The sequence below is a fragment of the Bos taurus genome, chromosome 5 (assembly GCF_002263795.3).
Source record: "Bos taurus isolate L1 Dominette 01449 registration number 42190680 breed Hereford chromosome 5, ARS-UCD2.0, whole genome shotgun sequence".
Lineage (NCBI taxonomy): Eukaryota > Metazoa > Chordata > Mammalia > Artiodactyla > Bovidae > Bos > Bos taurus.
Window position 1 is genome coordinate 29,132,322 of NC_037332.1, and position 24,772 is coordinate 29,157,093.

The 24,772-nt window shown below is 40.8% G+C and overlaps 1 protein-coding gene across 6 annotated transcripts in view; it reads right to left on the reverse strand.

The window, feature by feature from the left end:
• Positions 1 to 24,772, reverse strand: part of ATF1 (activating transcription factor 1) — a 64,327-nt gene that overhangs the window by 24,806 nt on the left and 14,749 nt on the right. The window lies entirely within an intron of this gene.

Sequence of the window (24,772 nt, forward strand, 5' to 3'; positions counted from 1 at the left end):
AAGATAGGCCATGCTCTTGGATTGGGAGAGTTAATATTGTTAAAACACAATAATACCCAAAGCAATCTAAAGATTTAATGCAATCCCTCTCAAATTACCACTGATGTTTTTCACCAAACCAGAACAAATAATCCTAAAATTCATATGGAACCATAAAAGGCCCAGAACTGCCAAAGAAATCCTGAAGAAAAAGAACAAAACATGAGGTATAATCCTCCCAGACTTCAACAATACTACAAAGCTACAGTAATCAAAACAGGCTGGTATTGGCATAAAAACAGACATATAGATAAATGGCTCAGAAAAGAGTGCCCAAAAATAAACCCACACACCTACAGTCAGTCTTCAACACAGGAAACAATATTGTATGAATATTGTATATTCATACAATGGGAGAAGACAGTCTCTTCAGCAAGCAGTGCTGGGAAAGTTGGACAGCTACAACACACCCTCTCACTATATACAAAAATAACACCTGACACCGTAAAACTCCCAGGAGAGAACGTAGGCGGAACATTCTCTGACACAAATAGTACTTATGTTTTCTTAGGTCCGTCTCCCAAGGCAACAGAAATAATAACAAAAACAAAGAAAAGGGACCTAATCAAACTTACAAACTTTTACACAGCAAGGAAACCATAAATAAAACAAAAAGACAATCTACAGAATGGGAGGAAATATTAACAAATGATGTGACCAACAAGGGCTTCATTTTCAAAATTTACAAACAGAGCATACAACTCAACAAATGACCCAATCCCCAAATGGGCAGAAGACCTAAATACACGTTTCTCCAAAGAAGACACACAGACGGCCAACAGGCACATGAAAAGATGCTCAAAACTGCTAATTTATTAGAAAAATGCAAATCAAAACTATAGGGAGGGGAATTCCTTGGTGGTCCAGTGGTTAGGACTCCAAGTTTCCACTGAAGTGGGCACAAATTTGATCCCTGATAGGGAACTAAGATGGAGAAGGAAATGGCAACCCACTCCAGTGTTCTTGCCTGGAGAATCCCAGGGACGGGGGAGCCTGGTGGGCTGCCGTCTATGGGGTCGCACAGAGTCGGACATGACTGAATCGACTTAGCAGCAGCAGGGAACTAAGATGGAGAAGGCAATGGCACCCCACTCCAGTACTCTTGCCTGGAAAATCCCATGGACGGAGGAGCCTGGTAGGCTGTAGTCCATGGGGTCGCTAAGAGTCAGACACGACTGAGCAACTTCACTTGCACTTTCCTACATTGGAGAAGGAAATGGCAACCCACTCCAGTATTCTTGCCTGGAGAATCTCAGGGACAGGGAAGCCTGGTGGGCTGCCGTCTATGGGATCGCACAGAGTCGGACACGACTGAAGTGACTTAGTAGCAGGGAACTAAGATCCTGCACACACACAAAACAATACAATGAGGTACCACCTCACACCAGTCAGAATGGCCATATTTAAAAGTCTACAAATAACAAATGCTGGAGAGGGTGTAGAGAAAAAAAAAAGAACCTTCCTACACTGTTGGTGAGACTGTAAGCTGGTGAAGTAGTGCAGACACTATAGAAAACAGTATGAAATTCCTTGGAAAACTAAAAACAGATTTACCATATGATCCAGCAATCCTACTTCCTGAGCATATATTGGACAAAACCACAATTCAAAAGATACATGCATCCCTACGTTCATGGCAGCACTATACACAATAGGCGAGACATGGAAACAACCGAAACATCCACCAACAGATGAACGGATAAAGAAGATGCAGTATATCTAAACAACGGAGTACTACACAGCCATTAGAAAGAATGAAACAATGCCACTTGCAGCATCATGAATACAACTAGAGATTATCATACTAAGTGAAGTCAGAAAGAAGGATGACACACACCATATGATACCCACTTACATATGGAATTTAAAATACGACACAAATGAACCTACCTATGAAACAGAATCAGAGACAGAGAGAGGAGAGAGTGGTGGTTACCTAGGGGGAGGGTTGAGGGACTGAGTGGAGTGAGAGGTTGGAGTTAGATGTGAGCTTTTATACACAGAATGGGTGAACAACAAGGTCCCACTCAGGTACAGCACAGAGAACTATATTCAATATCCTATGCTACACCATAAGGGAAAAGAATATTTAAAAAAAACATACATACATACACTATTCTTGTCAATATTATTTTCCCTTATGGTTTGGCACAGGATATTGTGTGTGCTCAGTCACTCAGCCGTGTCCAGCTCTTTGCTGTCCAACGGACTGTAGCCCACCAGGCTCCTCTGCCCGTGGAATTTCCCAGGCAAGAATACTGGAGCGGGTTGCCACTTCCTACTCCAGGGATCTCCCTGACCCAGCAATATCTTGCATCTCCTGCATTGGGAGGTGGATTCTTTACCACTAGTGCCATCTGGAAAGCCCCAGCATAGAATATTGCACATACACTCTGGAGAAGGGAATGGCAATCCACTCCAGTATTCTTGCCTGGAGAATTCCATGGACAGAGAAGCCTGGTGGGCTGTAGTCCACCGGGTCGCAAAGAGTTGGACATGACTGAGCGACTAACACACACACATATATATATGGAGAGAGAGAGAAGAGAGATTATTATTATTGTTATTAGTTGTAACTGAATCACTTTGCTGAACAGCATTAAGTAACAGCATTGCAAATCAATTATATTTCGATTAAAAACATACAGAAACCCCTTTATCCAGGGACTGAAAACTGTAGATTCCCAGCACAAACAACTCCATTCAACCGCCCTCACACACTTTAAGAGACAAGACCAAACTCTAGCACACCTTCTGTCAGCTTAAGGCTGTGTCCCTAGGATGACCCAGAACCTTCAAAAGGTCTCCCTGAGAAAGCTTAATGCTGCCAAAATAATTAACTGCTTGTTCTTGCCAATACCTATGACCTCGCTTTTCTTGGAGCACTTAACCTTAGAAAAACTGCAGCTGTCAATCCTTTCTCTGACCCTTGAAATACAAATCTTTTACAACCCAGAAATGTCTCTCTCAAGGACTTGAAAGTCCTCCCTTTGAAATGTAATCACCGAGAAGGAAAGGGCCCTTGTCTACCAGTCTTTGTGGAAGAATGGGAACCTCAATTTGAGAAGCACCAATTAGCAAGCGGATACAGACGGCTTGATCACACTGACCAACCTCTCCACCTAACATCTTCAATACTTTTCCTTTAGGACACCCCAGCATTTTAAAAGGGACCCAACTTTTCTTTTAGCAGAGTTGAACTTAATTTATGCTGGAGTTTCTCTTCCCTACTGTATGAATGAATTGTGAAATCTTGCTGCCTTTAACAGGTGTCTAACTGTGTTTTTGTTGACAGTATCCCACTATGGAGATCCAGAAATTAATGAGTAAAAATAAACAGAACTCATGAATCTTAAGAGTCTAGCTCTAGAGGTACCATTACACTCAGAGGTTCCCTTACTTTTCAGATCCTAACTAAAGCCAGTTCAGTTCAGTCACTCAGTCGTGTCCGACTCTCTGTGACCCCATGGACTGCAGGATGCCAGGCTTCCCTGTCCATCACCAACTCCCAGAGTTCACTCAAACTCATGTCCATCGAGTCATTGGTGCCATCCAACCATCTCATCCTCTGTCATCCCCTTCTCCTCCTGCCTTCATCTTTCCCAGCACCAGTCTTTTCCAATGAGTCGATTCTTCGCATCAGGTGGCCAAAGTAATGGAGTTTCAGCTTCAGCATCAGTCCTTCCAATGAATATTCAGACCTGATTTCCTTTAGGATGGACTGGTTGGATCTCCTTGCTGTCCAAGAGCCTCTCAAGAGCCTTCTCCAACACCACAGTTCAAAAGCATCAATTCTTCGGTGCTCAGCTTTCTTTAAGGCCCAACTCTTAAATCCATACATGACTACTGGAAAAACCATAGCTTAGACGGACCTTTGTTGGTACAATAATGTCTCTGCATTTTATATATGCTGTCTAGGTTGGTCACAGCTTTCCTTCCAAGGAGTAAGCGTCTTTTAATTTCATGTCTGCCGTCAACATCTGCAGTGATTTTGGAGCCCAGAAAACAGTCTCTCACTGTTTCCACTGTTTCCCCATTTATTTGCCATGAAGTGATGGGACCAGATGCCATGATCTTCGTTTTCTGAATGCTGAGTTGTAAGCCACATTTTTCACTCTCCTCTTTCACTTTCATCAAGAGGCTCTTTAGTTCTTCTTTGCTTTTTGCCATGAGGGTGGTGTCACTGGTCTATTTGACGTTATTGATATTTCTCCCAGCAATCATGATTCCAGCTTGTGCTTCATCCAGCCCGGCATTTCGCATGATGTACTCTGCATATAAGTTAAATACGCAGAGTGACAATATACAGCCTTGACATACTCCTTTACCAATTTGGAAGCAAGTCTGTTTTTCCATGTCTGGTTCTAACTGCTGTTTCCTGACCTGCATATAGGCTTCTATGAGGCAGGTCAGGTGGTCTGGTATTCCCATCTCTTTCAGAATTTTCCACAGTTTACTGTGATCCACACAGTCAAAGGCTTTGGCATAGTCAATAAAGCAGAAGTAGATGTTTTTCTGGAACTCTCTTGCTTTTTCAATGATCCAGTGGATGTTGGCAATTTGATCTCTGGTTCCTCTGCCTTTTCTAAATCCAGCTTGAACATCTGGAAGTTCATGGTTCACATAGTGTTGAAGCCTGGCTTGGAGAATTTTGAGCATTACTTTGGTAGTATGTGAGATGAATGCAGTTGTGCAGTAGTTTTAATGTTATTTAGCATTGCCTTTCTTTGGGATTTTGAAAACTGACCTTTTCCAGTCCTGTGGCCACTGCTGAGATTTCCAGATTTTCTGGCATACTGAGTGCAGCACTTTCACAGCATCATCTTTTAGGATTTGAAATAGTTCATCTGGAATTCCATCACCTCCACTAGCTTTGTTCACAGTGATGCTTCCTAAGGCCCACGTGACTTCGCATTCCAGGATGTCTGGCTCTAGGTGGCTGATCACACCATCATGATTATCTGGGTCATGAAGATCTTTTTTGTGTAGTTCTTCTGTGTATTCTTGAACCTCTCCTTAGTATCTTCTGCTTCTATTGCTGCCAAGTCGCTTCAGTCGTGTCCGACTCTGTGCGACCCCATAGACGGCAGCCCAACAGGCTCCCCCATCCCTGGGATTCTCCAGGCAAGAATACTGGAGTGGGCTGCCATTTCCTTCTCCAATGCTTGAAAGTGAAAAGTGAAAGTGAAGTCGCTGAGTCGTGTCTGACTCCTAGCGACCCCATGGACTACAGCCCGCCAGGCTCCTCCATCCATGGGATTTTCCCAGGCAAAAGTACTGGAGTGGGGTGCCATTGCCTTCTCCGTCTGCTTCTATTAGGTCCATACAATTTCTGTCCCTTATTGTGTTCTGTGCATGAAATGTTCCCTTGGTATCTCTAATTTTCTTGAAGAGACCTCTAGTCTTTCCCATTCTATTGTTTTCCTCTATTTCTTTGCACTGATCACTGAGGAAGGCTCTCTTATCTCTCCCTACTATTCTTTGGAACTCTGCATTCAAATGGGTATATCTTTCCTTTTTTCCTTTGCCTTTGGCTTCCCTTCTTTTCTCAGCTATTTGTAAGGCCTCCTCAGACAACCATTTTGCCTTCTTGCATTTCTTTTTCTTGGGGATGGTCTTGATCATTGCCTCTTGTACAATGTCACGAACCTTCGGCCATAGTTCTTCAGGTACTCTATCAGATCTAATCCACTTCCACTGTATAATCGTAAGGGGTTTGATTTAGGTCATACCTGAATGCTCTAGTGGTTTCCCTAATTTCTTCAATTTAAGTCTGAATTTGGCAATAAGGAGTTCATATCTGAGCCACAGTCAGCTCCTGGTCTTGTTTTTGCTGACTGTATAGAGCTTCTCCATCTTTGGCTGCAAAGAATACAGCCAATCTAATTTTGGTATTGACCATCTGGTGTTGTCCACGTGTAGAGTCTTCTGTTGTTGAATAAGGGTGTCTGCTATAATTAGTGCATTCTCTTGGCAAAACTGTTAGCCTTTGACCAGCTTCGTTTTGTACTCCAAGGCCAAATTTACCTGTTACCCCAGGTGCCTCTTGACTTCCTACTTGTGGATTCCAGTCCCCTATAATGAAAAGGACATCTTTTTTGGGTGTTAGTTCTTTTAAAAGGTCTTGTAGGTCTTCATAGAACCGTTCAACTTCAGCTTCTTCAGTGTTACTGGTCGGGGCGTAGGCTTGGATTACTGTGATATTCAATGATTTGCCTTGGAAACAAACAGAGATCATTCTGTCGTTTTTGAGACTGTATCCAAGTACGTGTTTCAGACTCTTGTTGACTATGATGGCTACTCCATTTCTTCTAAGGGATTCTTGCCCACAGTAGTAGATGTAACTAACAGCCATATGAGTTAAATTCACCCATTCCAGTCCATTTCAGTTTGCTGATTCCTAAAATGTTGACGTTCACTCTTGCCACTGTTTGTCCACTTCCAATTTGCCTTGATTCATGGACCTAACATTCTAGGTTCCTATGCAATACTGCTCTTTACAGCATCGGACTTTACTTCCATCACCAGTCATATCCACAAGTGGGTGTTGTTTTTGCTTTGGCTCTATCTCTTCATTCTGTCTGGAGTTATTTCTCCACTGATCTCCCACAACATATTGAGCACCTACTGACCTGGGGAGTTCATCTTTCAGTGTCCTATGTTTTTGCCTGTTCATGCTGGTCATGGGGTTCTCAAGGCAGGAATACTGAAATGCTTTGCCATTCCCTTCTCCAGTGGACGACATTTTGTCAGAATTCTCCATCATGACCCATCCACCATGGGTGGGTGGCCCTACAGGGCATGCATGGCTCATAGTTTCTTTGGGTTAGACAAGGCTTGGTCCATGTGATCAGTTAGGTTAAGTTTTCATTCTGTCTGCCCTTGGATGGGTAAGGATAAGAGGCTTATGGAAACTTCCTGATGGGAGAGATTGCCTGAGGGAGAAACTGGGTCTTGTTCTGATGGGTGGGGCCATGCTCAGTAAATTTAATCCAACTTTCTATTGATGGGCAGGGCTTCGTTCCTTCCCTGTTGTTAGACCTGAGGTGGAGGTAATGAAGATAATGGCGACCTCCTTCAAAAGGTCCAGTGCAGCACTGCTGCACTCAGTGCCCCCGACCCCACAGCAGGTCACTGTCAACCCACACCTCCACCAGAGACTCCTGGACACTCACAGGCAAGTCTGGATCACTCTTGTGGGGTCACTGCTCCTTTCTCCTGGGTCCTGGTGCTCACAAGGTTCTGTTTGTGCCCTTCACGAGTCCATTTCCCCAGTCCTGTGTAAGTTCTGGCAGCTCTATGGTGGGGATGATGGTGACCTTCTCCAAGAGGGCTTATGCCATACCTGCAGCAGGCCCTTGCGGCAGGCCACTGCTGACCTGTACCTTCCCAGGAGACACTCAATCACAGTTCTGGCTCAGTCTCTGTGGGTCCTGGTACACACAAGGTTTGTTTGAGCCCTCTGAGACTCTCTGGCGACTAAGGGTTTTGAGTCTAAACGCAATTTTGCCCTTCCTACCATCTTGCTGGGGCTTCTGCTTTGTCCTTAGACGTGGGTGATGTGATCCAACATTCTCCAGCAACGGTTATTCAGCAACTCGCTGCTGAACAACTAAAGCCAGTCACTCAAATAATGAGGCAAGCTTGTGAGGGGGATAATTTACATTTCTAAAAGGATAAAAGTAAATCATTCCTCCAGAGTTTCTGGTAATCCTAGTGTTTTGTGCAGGCTGTGGATCTGGCACATTTTAAGGAAAAAAGGCACCAGATTCTGTTTCAGCTAGTAGTCATCACTTTGCCTTACTAATCATTGTTTTAACTTCACAAAATGCCTACTACTCAGAGTCCTAAAGCCTTGTGTCTTCCCACTGCCACTCTCAAACGTGGCCATCTAAATCCTGAGGTCCTTCTTAAAGAAAGAAAAGGAGAGGGAGCTGCTGTTCCCCACTCCCCCCAATTTTAATCTGTGGTTGAAACACAGATGATTGCCTCCACCTGTTATTTTTCAGCACTGACAGAGCCTTCTGCAATGATAGAAATGTTATAAATCGGCACTATGCAATATGGTAGTTACTATCAAGCATTTGAAATGTGGCTAGTGTGACTGAGGGATGTTTAATTTTATTTAATTGTAATTTAAATTAAAAATGAAATACCCATTTGTGGCTACCACACTGAACAGTTCTAGACCTTAGAGCTGTAGAACCTACTAGTACACCATGGCACTAACCTCAGAATCTCTCTTGGGAGATGTTAGAAGAAGTAGAAAATGATTTTTTGGAGCTGCTTCGGTTAAACTGAGGAGAAGGCAATGGCACCCCATTTCAGTACTCTTGCCTGGAAACTCCCGTGGACGGAGGAGCCTGGTGGGCTGCAGTCCATGGTGTCGCAAAGAGTTGAACACGAATGAAGTGACTTAGCAGCAGCAGCAGCAGCTGCTTAAACTGGGAACTTCGGGGAACTGATTGCCTGTCACACTACGGTAGCTGGGCTCATTCTTATACAAATAGCTGGGCAAAAAATTAGCATAGTGCTTTTTAGCTCCGTAACTGGGGTTCCCTAAGAGTCTGCCTGCGGTGCAGGAGACCTGGGTTTGATTCCTGGGTTGGGAAGATCCCCTGGAGAAGGGAATGACTACCCAGTCTAGTATTCTTGCCTACAGAATTCCATAGACAGAGGAGACTGGTGGGCTACAGTCATTGGGGTCACAAAGAGTTGGACATGACTGATCAACTAACACTTTCACCTCACTAACTGGGGGGTCCTTGGACCATAAACACTTGGGTGAGGGAGGCTGGAGAGTTAGTGGAATGGTATGGTCAAGAAACCTCTATTTATTAGAGTATGAATCCAAAGTCTTCTAACTCCAGAAACGGCACATCTATTTCTGGAGTCAGACAGATGTAGGCTGATTTTCAGCTAAAGGCTGTCATTTTCAGCTCTGTGACACTGAACAAATTTGTAACCCCCCAAGGGCCTCAGTTCTCCTTTGTAAATAGAATATTACTTTTTCAGAGTTATAGTGAAGATTAAATAATAAGTAAAAAACAAATGGAATGGGGGAGGTGAAGAGAAAGAGCCTGCATATATATCTCTTACTTGGATCTTGTTTCAAGAAACTGTTAGGGAAAAAAAAAGATTTGTTTGTGTACACACACACAACAAATAACAAGAAAATTTAAATACTGGTTATTTTATGACAATAATAGTAATATTTAGGGGTGATAATAGTAATGTGGTTATGTTTTTAAAGGAGTTCTTCTGTTTGAGATACAGAATAAAACATTGAAGGCTGAAATGCTAACTAGAATTTGCTTCAATATAATCCAGTTGTCGGGGGACCAGAGGGGACAAGGAGCCGTGAGTTTAATAACTGCTGAAACAGGGTGATGGGAACCATAATGGCTCAAACATCTCGTCTTCGGAATGTGTTTGAAATTTTCCATATTAAGTTTTTTGAAAAATACTCAGGGCAACAGTGAACACAATAGTGGCTGATCCTGTGTGGCTCCAGAGCCCAATCCTCTTTGCAAGACATCTTCTTCCTTCTTACCACTGAGTTTTAAAACCTCTCACACTGCATGTTCTCATTTGCTTCCCACATAATAAGTTTATTTGTTTTGCTTTTTCATTTCAAGGAAAAAGAAAGAACAGACTATTCTGACATTTGGAATGATTATTTTTTACTTACTTCAGTATCAACTACGGCAAACCCGTAAGCCCAGGGTATCTGCTCAGTCATTAATGATTGGAGCCATTAATTCAAAATACAAATGAAAAATAAAATGAGTCAAATTTTTACATCTTTTGGTTTATTATTTAAAGATAATTTAACTGTAGTTCTTGTGGTTTAAAAAACATTTTCCCCGTAGTATGCTGTACTTGCCCCAAAGTGTTTCTCTTTCTAGGTCTCTAAAGATTCAAAATGATCTGAGGCTTCCCTGGTGGCTCAGTGGTTAAGAATCCACCTGCCAGCACAGGAGACATGGGTTTGATCCCTGGTCCAGGAAGATCCCACATACTGCGGAGCAACTAAGTCGGTGCACCACAACTATTAAGCCTGCAGTCCAGAGCCTGGAATTGTAACTACTGAAGCCTTTGCACCCTACGGCCCGTGCTCCACAAGTGAAGCCATCGCAAAGAGAAGCCTGCACACTGCAACGAGAGAGCAGCTCCCACTAGTCGCAGCTAGGGAAACACACGTGCAGCAACGAAGACCCAGCACGGCCAAAAATAAATACACTTTAAAACAAGATTGGGCAGAGAGGATTCATACATGGTAAACTGACCAAAGTAAAGAATTCATACTCAAATTACAAACAAAATAAATTCATACTCAGAAGTATGCTTTCAGGAAAATGCCAAACTCAAGTATCTCCTATACAATTCTTATTTTTCTTTAAGTACATATCCTTTTGTACACTCAAGTGTACTTAAAAAGAAAACCTTATTTCACTACGATAAACAGAAACTAGTATCATTTGCTGTAACTATATGGTAACTATAAAAATAATGAAAACAACGCTGCTATTAAATATATTTTGAACTTAAAAACAGCATACAATCTTAGATGTTTCATACTTAATGCTTCTCTGTCCTCTGCTTCTTATATTCTAAAGACTCAAGATTCTAAATCACCAAGCCAAAACCGGAAATACAGTAAGAACAAGTAAAAGAGTAAATAAAACCACCTATCAAGGCGGACTTGAACTGCTCTCAAAGGAGAGGGGAACATTAAGAAGCCAGGGTTTTCTCTAGGTAAAGATAAGAAGGACCACATCATCAGGGTAAGGTAATAAAAGGAACATTCCATAGGTATGGAGGAGGGAAGGGGTAAAGAAAATGTTACTAGTTCTCCAGTAGAACCCAAATTAACATGACCTAGACGGTACAAAAAAAGAAAAGAAGAGCCTGAAACTCTAGAGGTGATTCCCCAGGCACCTGGCAATAGTAAATATTTTTTGGAGAAAAACTCTCATCCTTTGCCACAAAAAATGTCCACAGTTTCTCAAGATTAATAGACAGTAAAGAAAAAATAACCACAAGGTAGGAGGAACAAGATGCAAAAACTACAACAGACAGCACAATCAGACCCAAATGATTTTAAATAATGACAGTATCAAAGATTATAAAACAATTACGCTATGTTTAAGTAAACGGTAGGCTATATTTCAAGAAAAGCTTGAAAATATCTTCAGTAAACACAAAACTATAGTAGATTTGAAAAAGAACCAAACATTTTCTAAAAACGAAGATATTCTTGAAATTTTAAAAATCACTGTTCAGATACACCAAATAAAGCTAAAGTGAAACTTAGTGAGTGGGATTATAGGTATGAAGAAATTATCTGAACTGCAATATGGACAGACAAACAGATGGAAAATGAGAGGTTGAGTGAGAAGGACAAAGAAGAGGATAGACAAATGGCTAAAAGTAGTCTTAGAACAGACCCCAATCCATAGACTCAAAAACCCTGGTAACTCCCATGGGGAATAAATAAGAATTCTACACCGAAACACAATATAAGGGAACCTGCAAAACAACTAAAGGTAAAGAAAAGACTATAAAAGTACCTGAAAGAAAAAAAAAGTTTATATTTAAAACAGCAATAGTCATATCTTAATCTGACTTCTCAAAAGCAACAATGGAAGACAGAAGCCAACAGACTGCTATTTTAAACATGCTAAAAAATAACCTAGAATTCTACGTTCAGGCAAAGTACCTTTTAAAAATGAAAACGAAAGAGGTACTTTCAAGAAACAAAAACTGAGCAGCAGACTTACACCAAAGTAAATTCTAAAGCAGTGGTTCTCAACCAGGAATGATTTTGCCCCTCAACGACATCTGACAGCATGTGGGGACATTTGGGATGTCAGAACTGGGTGGAGGGGTTGGTACTGACATCTAGTGGGCAGAGATGCGGGTGCTGCTAAATGTCCCACAATGCACAGTCCCCCACAACAAAGAACTGTCCAGCCCCAAATGTCCATAGTCCTGAGGCTTTTCTAAAGCAGATACTTAAAAGTCATCTCAAGTGGAAGCTGTGACATGTAAGAAGGAATGAGGAGCAAAAAAAGTGATAAATATATGGGAATAAAATGATGAATACATAAAATAATTATGTTTTATGTGACTAAAAGAAAGTAAGACAATAAATGGGAAATAAATATTCTGAAGTTACTGGACTATCTGAGAGGAAAAGTATTAATTAACTTTGGGCTTTACTAAGTAGGCATGCTGTAATTAAGAAAAATCACTAATAAACTAGTAGTGAGTTTATGTATAGTTCAAATTAATACAAGTCATGGCAGGATGGAATGAGAACAATTAACTCAAAAGAAGACAAGAAAGGAGAGAAAAAGAAACATGGAGCTGTGGGTCGAAAAGTACAAAATAAGATAGTAGAATAAATACGTATCAGTAATTATGTCAACTGTACATGGATCAAAGCTCTGTTAAAAGTCTAGGAGGGACTTCCCTGGTGGTCCAGTGGTAAAGAACCTGCCTGCTAATGCAGGAGACACAGCTTCAATCCCCAGCCTGGGAAGATTCCACATGCCCATGTGCCACAACTTCTGAGCCTGCCAGCCGCAACTACTGAGCCCACAAGCCCTAGAGCCTGTGATGCACAAAGAGAAGCCACTGCAACGAGAAGCCCACGCACCACAATGCAGACCCAGTGCAGCCAAAACTAACTAAATAAAAGATTTTCAGTCTAAGACTACAATGGAATACTGCTGCTGCTGCTAAGTCGCTTCAGTCGTGTCCGACTCTGTGCGACCCCACAGATGGCAGCCTACCAGGCTGCCCCGTCCCTGGGATTCTCCAGGCAAGAACACTGGAGTGGGTTGCCATTTCCTCCTCCAATGCATGAAAGTGAAAAGTGAAAGTGAAGTAGCTCAGTCCTGTACGACTCTTAGCCACCCCATGGACTGCAGCCTACCAGGCTCCTCCGTCCATGGGATTTTCCAGGCAGGAGTACTGGAGTGGGGTGCCATCGCCTTCTCCTCAATGGAATGCTATTCAGTCATAAAAAGACTGGACTCTTGTCAGCTGGGACAACATGAATAGATCTTGAGGGCATTATGTTAAGTGAAATAAGTCAGATACAGAAAGACAAAAACCACATGACCTCACTTACATGTGGAATAAAAACACCACCACCATCAAGCTCACAGAGAAAGACTGGTGTCTGCCAGAGGCAGGGAGTGAGCAAAATGGGTAAAGGGGGTCAAAAGATACAAACTTCCAGTTAAAATACAGCTTAGTCACAGGAAGGCAGTTTACCACATGATGACTATAGTTAATAATACTGTATTGCCTATTTTAAAATTGCTGAGAGAATAAAACTTAAAACTCCTCAGCACAAGGAAAAGAATTTTTGAAACTGTACAGTAAGGGATGGTAATTGGACATACTGTAGAAAAAATTACTCACCTAGTCACGGGCAGTAGCCAAGATGAGCTACCCCACGTCTGAGGTCAGGGGCTGCGGCCTAGAGGAGCTACCCCACGTCCAAAGAGCGGCGGCTGCGCAGGAGCAGGAGGGCCAACAAGAGCTACTCCACGTTCAAGGTCAGGAGGGGTGGCCATAAGGAGATACCCCTCGTCCGAGGTAAGGAGAAGCAGCTGCACTTTGATGAAGCAGCTGTGAAGAGATACCCCATGTCCAAGGTAGGAGAAACCCAAGAAAGATGGTAGGTGTTCCGAGAGGGCATCAGAGGGCAGACACACTGCAACCATAATCACAGAAAACTAGTCAATCTAATCACACGGACCACAGCCTTGTCTAACTCAATGAAACTAAGCTATGCCATGTGGGGCCACCCAAGACGGGCGGGTCATGGTGGAGAGGTCTGACAGAATGTGGTCCACTGGAGAAGGGGATGGCAAACCACTTCAGTGTTCTTGCCTTGAGAACCCCATGAACAGTATGAAAAGGCAAAGTGATAGGATACTGAAAGGGGAACTCCTCGGGTCAGTAGGTACCCAATATGCTACTGGAGATCAGTGGAGAAATAACTCCAGAAAGAATGAAGGGATGGAGCCAAAGCAAAAACAACATCCAGTTGTGGATGGGACTGGTGATAGAAGCAAGGTCCAATGCTGTAAAGAGCAATATTGCATAGGAACCTGGAATGTCAGGTCCATGAATCAAGGCAAATTGGAAGTGGTCAAACAGGAGATGGCAAGAGTGAACGTCCACATTCTAGGAATCGGTGAACTAAAATGGACTGGAATGGGTGAATTTAACTCAGATGACCATTATATCTACTACTCTGGGCAGGAATCCCTTAGAAGAAATGGAGTAACCATCATGGTCAACAAAAGAGTCCGAAATGCAGTACTTGGATGCAATCTCAAAAACGACAGAATGATCTGTTCGTTTCCAAGGCAAACCATTCAGTATCACAGTAATCCAAATCTATGCCCCATCCAGTAACGCTGAAGACGCTTAAGTTGAATGGTTCTATGATGACCTACAAGACCTTTTAAAAGAACTAACACCCAAAAAAGATGTCCTTTTCATTATAGGGGACTGGAATGCAAAAGTAGGAAGTCAAGAAACACCTGGACAAGCAAATTTGGCCTTGGAATATGGAATGAAGCAGGGCAAAGGCTAACAGAGTTTTGCCAAGAAAATGCACTGGTCATAGCAAACACCCTCTCCCAACAACACAAGAGAAGACTCTACACATGGATATCACCAGATGATCAACACCGAAATCAGACTGATTATATTCTTTGCAGCCAAAGATGGAGAAGCTCTACACAGCCAGCAAAAACAAGACTGGGAGCTGACTGTGGTTCAGATCATGAACTCCTAAATTGAAGAAAGTAAGGAAACCACTAGACCATTCAGGTTTGACCTAAATCAAATCCCTTATGATTATACAGTGGAAGTGAGAAATAGATTTAAGGGACTAGATCTGATAGAGTGCCTGATGAACTATGGACGGAGGTTCGTGACATTGTACAGGAGACAGGGATCAAGACCATCCCCATGGAAAAGAAATGCAAAAAGGCAAAATGGCTGTCTGGGGAGGCCTTACAAATAGCTGTGAAGAGAAGAGAAGTGAAAAGCAAAGGAGAAAAGGAAAGATATAAGCATATGAATGCAGAGTTCCAAAGAATAGCAAGGAGAGATAAGAAAGCCTTCCTCAGCGATCAATGCAAAGAAATAGAGGAAAACAACAGAATGGGAAAGACAAGAGATCTCCTCAAGAAAATTAGAGATACCAAGGGGACATTTCATGCAAAGATGGGCTCAATAAAGGACAGAAATGGTATGGACCTAACAGAAGCAGAAGATATTAAGAAAAGATGGCAAGAATACACAAGAACTGTACAAAAAAGATCTTCACGACCCAGATAATCACGATGGTGTGATCACTCACCTAGAGCCAGACATCCTGGAATGTGAAGTCAAGTGGGCCTTAGGAAGCATCACTACGAACAAAGCTAGTGGAGGTGATGGAATTCCAGTGGAGCTATTTCAAATCCTGAAAGATGATGCTGTGAAAGTGCTGCACTCAATATGCCAGCAAATTTGGAAAACTCAAAGTGGCCACAGGACTGGAAAAGGTCAGTTTTCATTCCAATCCCAAAGAAAGGCAATGCCAAAGAATGCTCAAACGACCGCACAATTGCACTCATCTCACACGCTAGTAAAGTAATGCTCAAAATTCTCCAAGCCAGGCTTCAGCAATACGTGAACCGTGAACTTCCTGATGTTCAAGCTGGTTTTAGAAAAAGCAGAGGAACCAGAGATCAAATTGCCAACATCCGCTGGATCATATAAAAAGCACGAGAGTTCCAGAAAAACATCTATTTCTGCTTTATTGACTATGCCAAAGCCTTTGACTGTGTGGATCACAATAAACTGTGGAAAATTCTTCAAGAGATGGGAATATGAGACCACCTGACCTGCCTCTTGAGAAACCTGTATGCAGGTCAGGAAGCAACAGTTAAAACTGGAGATGGAACAATAGACTGGTTCCAAATAGGAAAAGGAGTACATCAAGGCTGTATATTGTCACCCAGCTTATCTAACTTATATGCAGAATACATCATGAGAAATGCTGAGCTGGAGGAAGCACAAGCTGGAATCAAGACTGCTGGGAGAAATATCAATAACCTTAGATATGCAGATGACACCACCCTTATGGCAGAAAGTGAAGAGAACTAAAAAGCGTCTTGATGAAAGTGAAAGAGGAGAGTGAAAACGTTGGCTTAAAGCTCAACATTCAGAAAACGAAGATCATGGCATCTGGTCCCATCAGTTCATGGGAAATAGATGGGGAAACAGCAAAGCCCAAATATTTCTGGGCTCCAAAAATCACTGCAGATGGTGACTGCAGTCATCAAATTAAAAGATGCCTACTCCTTGGAAGGAAAGTTACAATCAACCTAGATAGCATATTCAAAAGCAGAGACATTACTTTGCCAACATAGGTCCGTCTAGTCAAGGCTATGGTTTTTCCAGTGGTCATGTATGGATGTGAGAGTTGGACTGTGAAGAAAGTTGAGCGCCAAAGAATTGATGTTTTTGAACTGTGGTGTTGGAGAAGACTCTTGAGAGTCCCTTGAACTTCAAGGAGATCCAACCAGTCCATTCTGAAGGAGATCAGTCCTGGGTGTTCATTGGAAGGACTGATGCTAAAGCTGAAACTCCAATACTTTGGCCACCTCATGCAAAGAGCTGTCTCATTGGAAAAGACTCTGATGTTGGGAGGGATTGGGGGCAGGAGGAGAAGGGGACGACAGAGGATGAGATGGCTGGATGGCATCACCGACTCGATGGACATGAGTTTGAGTGAACTCCCGGAGTCGGTGATGGACAGGGAGGCCTGGCGTGCTGCTATTCATGGGGTCGCAAAGAGTCAGACATCACTGAGCGACTGAACTGAAATGAATTGAATATAACTAAATATCTGCATACCAACCCGTATGCAGCAGATATGTACAAGCGTATTCATTAAGTGTAATTTATAATACCTAAAAACTGAGGGGGAAAACGTCTAGGAGAGATCTTTTTTTTTTTTAATCCAGTTATATAGCATTAACAAGAGATACACCTAAAACCTAACTTAAAGACACAGAAAGACTGAAAGTAGAGATGCAGGAAAAAAGATTGCCATTAAGATACTAAAATTAGTATCAAATCAGAATTTAAGGTCAAAGTTTTTTCTAGAAATAAAGACACAAAAGGGGTAATTCTCCAGGAATATACTTTTAAAATCTACATTCATTTAAAACAGCCTCACAGCACACTTTCAATCACAATATACAACTACAATGGAAGATTAAATGCAGTGCTCTCAAATCAAAGAATCAACAAAAAGTGATAAAGCCATACAAGGTTTAACAACACAACCTAAGCTGACCTAATAAATATAGAACTCTGCATTCAAATGCAGAATATACCTTCTTTTCAAAAGCACACTAAACATTTTTGAAAGCTTACCATGGATTATGTGATAGCAAAGTTTACTGCAAATTAGTTTTGGAATTATTAATTTTGTGACCAAAATTGAGTTCTATTACTTCATTAGAAGATATATCAAGAAACCACAGAATTGCTTCTCAAGAAAAAAACAGGTAATTCCCTGGTGGTCTGATGATTAGGACTCAGCACTTTCACTGCCAAGGCCTGGGTTCAATCCCTGATGGGGGAACTAAGATCTCACAAGCCAAAACACGTAGCTACCAAAAAAAAAAAAAGGGTACTCCAAATTATATCATTACTTAGCAAAATGCACTCAACATGAAAGTTCTGAAATACAAACTCAGTTTTGTTTTGTTTTTGTCTGTGCTACACACACAAAAAGGCTGTTATCTTAGTTTCCTGACCAGGGACTGAACCTGTGCCCCTGACAGTGGAAGCAAGGCATCCTAACTACTGAATCGCCAGGGAATTCTCTGAAACTCAGTATTTTTTTTTTTTTTTAATGAATTCAACAAAGTTGGAGTCTTAATAACCCTAAGGACAGAAATTTGCTGGTCACCGTTCCTCTAAATAGTTGTGTATGATATAATGTACTGAGTTTTCTTCTAAAGGTGTAATTGTTGTTCTTAGTCCTCTTACTACAAAAACCTCTTTTCATCAACAGAAAATGCTACTGTGTGTACTCATATTTCCTTTGAAAAAGCTCACATATACTCAAGACCTCTTGGTCTTTTCATCAACAGGAAATGCTATTTGTGTGTACTCATATTTTTCATCAACAGAAAATGCTATTGTGTGTACTCAGATTTCCTTTGAAAAAGCTACTCATATTTCCTTTGAAAATGCTACTTTTCATCAACAGAAAATGCTATTGTGTATACTCAGATTTCCTTTGAAAAAGCTCACATATACTCAAGACCTCTTGGGTTTCCAACATTTGGACATCTTCAGTGACCTCACCAAGTCTACCTTAACACATTACAATAACTATTTTGCTACTACTATACTTCAGATATAAATCAGAACATTTTGTTCTGATAGAATGTTCTATTCTGAGGAACATTAATTTCTTACCATAGACTGTTAAGTGAGACTTCTCATGTTAAAGTCCCTCCATATATACTGATTAACTTAAATTATGAACCTTTGGTCTATTAGTTCAGTCATATTACTTTATATAATTTTGGACTATAATCCAACAGTTCATTAGGCCAAGTCCAGAGTATTAACACTATAAACAGTTGTTATGATAAAATGATGTATCTAAATTATCCGAAAATGTCTACTATAGGTAAAATTTTATTTTAGCATATTTGTAACTTATATCTACTCTCACATCCCACTGAAGAAATTAGCTATTCTTTACACATTTTCTAATACTTTTTGAAGCTAAGAGTAATCCCCTTATAACAAAATCTTATTTTACACTGTGCAAAATGAATGGGTAGATGATGAGAAAATCTGAGCTGTTCATAACTCTTAATCTGCTTTCAAAATGAAAGAATACAAGTGAACCAGTTTCTTATACACAGATAAAAATTTAAAAAAAAAGACTAGACTTAAGTGCAAGATCTGAAACCATAAAACTTCTACAGGGAAAGAGACAGTAGACGTTGGACACTGGTCTTAGTAATATTTTTCTGAATCTGCTTCCTCAGACAAGGGCAACAAAAAGCAAAAATAAACAAATGGTACTACATCAAGCTTAAATACTTTTAGCACAGTGAAAGATAATCTCAACAACAAAAAAAGGCAACCTACTAAATGGGAGGAGATATTTGCAAATGATATATCCAATAAAAGGTTAATATCCAAAATACAAAAAGAACTCAAAATAACTTAACACCAAACCCCCCCAAACAATCCAAATGTTAAAATAGGCAGAAGACCAGAATAGACATTTTTCTAAAAAAGACACACACGTGGCCAACAGACACATGAAAAGATGCTCAATGTCACTTATCTCTAGGGAAATGCAAACCAAAACCACAATGAGATATCACCTCACCATCTGTCAGAATGGCTATCATCAAAAAGACAACAAACAACAATAAATGAATGTTGGTAAGCATGTGAGGAAAAGGGAAATCTTCATGCACTGCTGAGAATGTAAACTGGTCCAAACACAATGGAAAGCAGTATAGTGATTCCTCAAAAATTAAAAATAGAACTACCATAGGACCCAGCAATTCCACTTCTGGGTATTTACCAAAAAAACCAAAACACTAGTTCAAAAAGATGTATGTGTACTTCCCTGGTGGTCCAGTGGTTAAGAATCCACCTGCCACTACAGGGGACACAGGTTCGATCATTGGTGGGGCAAGATTCCACAGGCTGCAGGCAACTAAGCCCATGTGCCACAACTACAGAAGCCTAGGTGCTCTACAGCCCATGCTCCACAACAAGAAAAGCCACTGCAATGAGAAGCTCAGGAACCGCAATGAAAAGGAGCCCCCACTCACCACAGCTAGAGAAAACCAGAGCACAGCAACAAAGACCCAGCACCGTCCAAAAGTAAATTAAAAGGTATAAGCACCTCTATGTTGATGGCAGCATTATTTACAGTAGCCAAGATATGGAAGCAACCTACGTGTCCTTCAATAAATGAATGGATAAAGATGATGAACAATGGAATATTACTCAGCCATAAAAAGAAGGAAATCTTGTGATCTGCAACAACATGGAAAAGACCCTGATGCTGGGAAGATTTAGGCAGGAGAAGGGGATGACAGAGGATGAGATGGTTGCACGGTACCATTGACTCGATGGACATGAGTTTGAGTAAGCTCCGGGAGCTGGTGATGGACAGGGAAGCCTGACATGCTGCAGTCCATGGGGTCACAAAGAGTCAGACACGACTGAGTGACTGAACTGAACTGGATGCATCTAGAGGGTATTACACTATGTGAAATAAGTGGGACAGAGAAAAACAAGCACTATATAGTTTTACTTATATATGGAATCTATTTTTTTTTAAATGAACAAACAAAAGATATACACTCATATACACAGAGAACAAACAGATTTTCCAGAAAGGAGGGGAATTAATGTTGGGCGAAATAAATGAAGGGGATCAAGAGGTACAAACTTCCAGTTGTAAAATCATCTGATCACACTACCTGATACAGAAAAAGCATCTGAAGCATCTGACAGATTTAATATCATTTCATGGGGGAAAAAAAAAAAAATCTCGGAAAACTTAGAAGGGAACCTCCTCAAACTCACAAACAGGATCTATAAAAACTTACACAGCTAATGTCAGATTTAATGATAAAAAAATGAATGCTTTCCCTTTGAAACTGGGAAAAGAAAGGATGTCCATTTCATCACTCTATTCAAGAAAATTCTGGAAGCTCTAGCCATTACAATAACACAAGAAAAAGAAACAAAATGCATACAGATTGGAAAACAAGAAATGAAACCAACTCTATTTGCAGCTGACACTACTAAACATACAAAATCCTAAGAAATATTAAAAACAAATGAAAACACCAAAATCATCCCTCCTAGAATAAGTGTGTTCAGCAATGTTGCATGGTCAAGATCAATAACCAAAATCAACTGCACTTCTATGTCCTTACAATAAATGAAATCTAAAATTAATACAATATCACCTACACCAGCTCTGAAGAAAATATGCAATACTATTTATAACTGCTCTAAGGAAAATAAAATACTTAGCTGTAAGACTAACAAAACAGATATGGGAATAAGACGTCAGTTCTCCCCAACTGATCTACATGTTCAGACACAGACAAGCTTCTCCTAAAATCTGTAAGGAAAAGGACCTAAAATAGCCAAAACAATTTTGAAAAAGAATGAAATGGGAGGAGTCATCTTCTCAATGTTAAGGCTCACTACACACGGTACACAAGACAGCGCGGCACCGAGGCAGGGACAGACACACAGATCAGCGGAAGGAGCGCAGCAGAGAACTTGGAAACAGACAAATATCCCTGAACGATTTTGGATAAAAGGGCAAAAGCAATTCAGTGGAGGAGGGGACTCTCTTCAACAAACAGTGCTATAGCAATGTACATACACAGGCGAGCAGAAAACAAAACCCCTCAAATCTACACAAAAATTATCTTAAAATGAATCATGGACTTAAATGTGAAATATAATACTATAAAACTTTAGGAGAAAATGGGGGGAAAGTCTTTGAAATTTAGGACTAAGCAAAGAGTTCTTAGAGTCAGCACAGTCCATAAAAGGAAAAATTTATAAACTGAAACTAATCAAAATTTAAAACTTTCAGCTCTGTGAAAGACCCTATTTAAGCAAATGAAAAAGGAAAGTTACCCTTCTAGTTCCCATACCATCCATACTGGAAACACCTAAGTAAACTTAGATTTCTAACTCTCTATAGAAGAGTTCTTTCTTTCCTGAAAAGTAAAATCCAGATGACTGAGAACATCCAAGACATTAGACAGAGAACCTCCAGGTAAGAAAGGATTACCAAAAACACTGCTGTGCACACGTACACACACACTCTTAGCTTATCCCTCCTTGGGTCAAGTTCTCACGTCAAAAATATGAATGGAATGAAAATCAATCAGTTTTAAAAATGTTCTGGAGCCAAGCTTATTTGGAATTTCTTAAATTAGCCTCATTTATCCTCATCCATTGCCTGGAGCCAACAAACAACTGTGGTGATTATAAAGTCTGCAGTTGTAACAGACACCATGATACAACAGCCGATCCCTTTCTCCAGTAAAAGCCTTACTCCCCAGCTACTGGAGGACAGCTACTGACAGGGGTCAGCCCCCTTTGGAAAAGCCCTGGCTGATTAGAGTCACCTTGCCTGAGGTCACACATACCCCTTCCCAGATCAGTCACGACACAATGCTTGGTGGTACATGCAGGAATAAAAAGGCCTGGCTGGTTCCTTACCCCAATTCTGAAGAGCAATCTGAGCTTCAAAGATCCCACACTGAGGTCCTCAGTGAGACTGAATCAAAGTCCAACTTTTCCCTCTGCCCAATCCTGCTTCCTTCTACTTCTTTCTTTCCCTTCCACAGGTGGTAATCCCAAAAGTCTTCCTAATAAACTTCCTGCCTGCTAATGTCCTGTCTGCTACCCAGGAAACCCAAGCTGTGTGGGAAGTCAAACTGCTGGAATTCAAATTATATCTCTAGCCTTAATAGTTGTAAGAACCTCTAAAATGGGGATTATAAAACCACAATAGGTTGATAAGAGGTTTGAAGGTGTTAAAACATGTTTAGAATAATGTCTCTGCTTTTTAATACGCTGGCTAGGTTGGTTATAACTTTTCTTCCAAGGAGCAAGCGTCTTTTAATTTCATGGCTGCAGTCACCATCTGCAGTGATTTTGGAGCCCCCAAAAATACAGTCTCTCACTGTTTCCATCGTTTCCCCACCTATTTGCCATGAAGTGATGGGACCAGATGCCATGATCTTAAGTTTTCTGAATGTTGATCTTTAAGCCAACTTTTTCACTCTCCTCTTCCACTTTCATCAAGAGGCTCTTTAATTCTTCTTCGCTTTCTGCCTTCATTAACTCTACGACTTGGAATCTCGACAATCCTTGGACTCCACAGAAACCTATAAACCATTGCATCTTTTCCCTGCTTTCGACTCCATCAAGTACCCACTTCTTCCTTACACAGCTTCAACTTCAAGGTCCAGCATTATTATCACTGTGTCACATACACCTTCAATGTCCTTGTCTTTTCTTGCTTTGCTGTAGTCTCTGGACTAAACAGCAACCTGCTAACTCACATCCTCTATGCCTGTAACTGGTACACAAGTAAGTATCTGAATCCAACTGGAGAAAAAAAACATACTGAACTTAATGGTCTCACTTTAAGTTCATGATCACTAGCCTCAAGTGGACTGTTAATGCTTTCCAACAATCCTACTGCATATCCCTAGTCTACCTATGTTCTCAAAATGTTTTATTTGACTGAAAAACAATGTATCAAAAGAAAAATTTCAGAATAGCTCATCCCCAATCTACCTACTTAACCTACCTAAGCACTGGACCACCAAGGAATTCCCACAATGAAGTATTTTTTTAATTAAAGTATGTTCTCTATTTAAACAGAATGCTAAGGCACATTTTAACAGACTACAATACATTATAAACATAACTTTTAAATGTGCTGGGACACCAAAAACTTTGTGTGACTTGGGCTTTATTGCAATATCAGCTTTACTGTAGCAGTCTGGAACACAGTATTCATTAACACCGAACTTACAGTCAACAGCACTACAAATCATACCTGAATGAAACTTATAGAACACATTTATTTTCTACACAAGGTACATCACAACCTTCTTGCACCTAACACTTAAGGTCTAGGCTTAGAACCCATTTTAAACAGCAAAATCACCAACAAAAAGCGCAGTAATGTGAAAAACACGGCAATAACTAGACCACACAGAGAACAGTTTATAGTATGAGAGCTAATGTAAGACAAAATACTGCCATTATTCAGCCTCAACTGAGAAAGTGACTCATATTGTTCACTACAACACACATGTCCACTAATGACCATAAAAGTACATACTGATTTGGGGCTTACAAACAAATTTTACTAAGTAGGTAAATTTGCAAATACAGAATCCTTGAAAAGTGAAAATCAACTATATTAATAGTTATTGTTACTCCTCATCTGACCTACCAGCAGCAACTTACATAGCTGACCATCACCTCATTCTTAATTTCCAAAATCCTAATGTCTCTTAATTTTTCCCCCCACTTTGGCCATCCCATTTCAATCTCCCCAAACCCCAAATGTTGGGAGTCCCAGAATCAAATCCATTGATTTCATCTCTGACTACACTCAAGCCCAGTAACCTTGAGATACTGCGGCATGGACCTCAGGTGCTCTGTTTTCCTTTTCCCTTTGCTCTGTTTCCTCTCTGGAAAAATTCTGTTGGTCTATCCTCAGTTTATGGATTCTTTCCTCAGTTGTGTCAGGCGCATGAATAAACCCTAACACATACTTCTTCTGTTTCACAATTGTTATTTCTAGCATTTCCATTTGACTCTTGCATAGTTTCTATTCCTCTGCTGAAATTTACCTCGTGTTCATACATGTTCTCCACCTTTTCTACTAGAACCTCTAATATATTATTGTTATTTTAAATTCACTATCTGATATTTCTAACAACTGAGTCACCCTGAGTCTACTGATCATTTTTACTTCTGACAGTGGGTGATTTTTTTTTTCCCCCTGCTTTTTTGTATGTGCTTCATGTGTAAGGACATCATGTGTAAGGAGAGTAGAGACTGAGGAAACAGTATTTATGCCTAAAAA